Consider the following 3,017-nt stretch of genomic DNA (forward strand, 5'->3'; position numbering starts at 1 on the left):
AATAACTTTGTGAGGGATACTCGGTCATTCTTTAAATTTTTTATTTTGTCGGAGAATATACTTTTTTCCTCCATCTAAGTTAGCGAAGTTTTAAAGGGACTTTCTTTCTTTGGCTTATGATTTTTAATAAGATCATATTTTGCTGAGACAAAAACAAAAAATAAATAAATAACTTTGTGAACCATGGCCTAGTGCGGTGAACCGCAGGAATCTTCCTCCTGTACAATCCAAATCCAATGCAAACATACAATTTGCCATGCAATAGCACTCCGTAGAATCAATATCAACATATTTTCATATTAGTGGCATGAGAAAATCTTCACACTAATTGAAAATGTTAGTGTTATGACCCAAATTTTTCTTGGATCAGGCCACGAAAATATAATTAAAACAAAGATATAAGTGCATTTTTTACCAAACAATAAATTACAATCAGAACAGTAATAAAGTGTGAGGACTTGGTCAGTGTTCATTGTAGTATAATCCATTTAAATTAGGGTTTCCTATCCCTTATATAAAAAGTAAGAAATAGGATTTTGCGATCAATAAATCTTGTAATTTTCGACATTGTGAATTTTTTTTCCTTTGCCCGTAATTTTCTATCTTTTTTATATAAATCAAAGATTTTTTTTATTTTTTTGATTGTATTCGTTTATCGTTAATCATTCTGATAATCGTAACAGAGAACAATAGCATTATCTTCGTGTCACAACTGCACTCAGAAATTGTATAATTTCCCACTCAGTCAATCTTCTAAATGATATCAGTATGCTCTTACGACGGCAAAATGAACCCAAACCGATGTGGTCATGCCATGACATAGCATGATACGACAAGAGGAATAATGAGATCAAATATCGGATTATGAGGTTTTCCTTTTTGATCAGAGCACAATACTGCATTAAGCGAGGCAGTCGCGAAACTGAAGTTATCTTTCGGAAACCGACAGTGTAGGTGAAAAACTGTCTGATAGGTCTACTGTCACAAAATCCATCCCTAGCTTCATCGGTAGAAACCATAGCTTTCTCTTCGATTTTATTCTATCTTTTACCAAATTTGGCATATTTATTCATAAAAGATATCGCTATTTTAATAGTTAAAGAAAAATAAAGGGTAAATTACATCAGTACTCATTGAACTATACTCTCTCACATTTTACTCACCTTACTTCCAATTTTTCTAATCTACTTGCTGAATTTTCAAATTGCTCATGTTTTGATCACTTCGAAATATTTCATTATTATTTTCGTATGACTTGGCATTTTTATTATTATTTAATATAAAATAATTTAAAAGTTAAAATAAAAACAGAAGGTGGTTGGATACCACCGCTGACTGCTGTCAACTGCTGATTGTTTGGCCCAAATTTCATAATTTCTTTGTCTCGATACTATGAGCCTGAATCTGGCCTCCATTTTGTCAGAACTTGCTCCGAAGTCCATGAATTGGAGATTGAAAGTGAGAAAACCAAAACATTTCAGTCGAGAATCACGGGTTTTGGGATATTTTCCGGTGAAACAATCACCAAATTCGGGATCAGGGGGTCAAAACGAACCGACTAGTGAAATTCAGATAGAAAGGCCACCATATACGGTGGTTGAAGATGGTCGACGGTGACGTCTGACCATGTTCTGTTTTTATTTTATATTTTCGATTAATTTATATTAATAATAAAAAATCATGTCATAACAAAATAATAATAAAATAATTAAGAGTGATCAAAACAGGAATAATTCGAAAGTTCAATGAGTAGATTAGACAAATTAAAGTACAATGAGTAAAATAGGAGAGATAATATAGTTAAGTGAGGAATGATGTAATTTACCCCAAAAAATAAACCAAGTCAAAACCCTTAAATAAGGATGAAGCTTCTGTCGATTATTGGTTTGAAATAAGGGACTACGTAATAGAGTTTTAGTTGAATAGCCTTTTAATTAAATATAACTTTGTCAATACTAAATTAAACAATAGTTTGGTTGTATGGCGGGGTGTTGGGAAATTCACCCCACTAGACCATGTTTCAAACACACTTATGCATTTTTAGAATAACGAATAGAATATTTTAATTTTGTAGAATGTTAAAACTATATTGTTAGTTTTTTTAATATAAGGATTCTTTTGAATTAAAGGAAAAAAAGATTATTTTATAGAGTGATTAAAACTAAAAAACTCTAGAGTTGATTATACCAAATTTTTAAAAGTGTTCATAGTCTTAAAACTCTAGTTACCCTTAAACACTTTGAAGAAATGTTCTCTTATTGAAATGAGCTTCTAAAAGTTTTTCTAGGTGTTTTTAGTTTAAAAACTACTAAAATTGAATTAATGGTCATTTGAGGAATTTTCATCGGGCATTATCGCTTCGTTTATCGCTCTTTTTCCAAAAGTTTAGAACCCGTCGAAAATTGAGGAATTCAGACCTATTAGTTTAGTAAGCTCGGTTTCAAGATATTGACAAGGTGTTGTCAAGATGGTTAATTCGGTGATGGTTAAAATTGTTAGTGACTCGCAATGTGCGTTTGTTAAAGGTCGACAGATTTTAGATGGGGTATTGTTTGCAACTGAGCTGGCTCGCGAATAATGGAATGCGCAGATCAGATTGCTTTAAAGTTAGGTGGTAAGTTTTGCTGGTTGCAGGTTGAAGATGTTGCTGTTTGCGTCTAGCTGCTGTGGGAATCTAGTTTTTGGTGTTCTCTCGTGCAAGTGGGAAGATTGCCATCAAATTTGTAGCTTAGATTCTGTGTAAAGTGGCTCATGAGAGTCTGTGGGGCCTAGCAGTCGCAAACCAGCATGTCTTTGTACGTTGCTGAGCAGGTGAGTGAGCCCTTATGTGTGTCCAGTTCAGTTTCAGCAGGGTTGTTGTTGCCCAAGAGCGAAAATATGGTCTGTTATGTGGGGTTTTTTGTGTAACTTTGTTCTCTTATGTATCTTTACGAGGCTTGTCTTTGTAATAGTTTGGGTACTTTTTCCTCCATTTAGGTTTAGGGAGGTTTTAATGAGATCCCTAATCTAAGTTTGAT

Source organism: Hibiscus syriacus, unplaced genomic scaffold (genome assembly GCF_006381635.1).
Source record: "Hibiscus syriacus cultivar Baekdansim isolate YM2019G1 unplaced genomic scaffold, ASM638163v2 tig00000218_pilon, whole genome shotgun sequence".
In the NCBI taxonomy this organism is placed as follows: Eukaryota; Viridiplantae; Streptophyta; class Magnoliopsida; order Malvales; family Malvaceae; genus Hibiscus; species Hibiscus syriacus.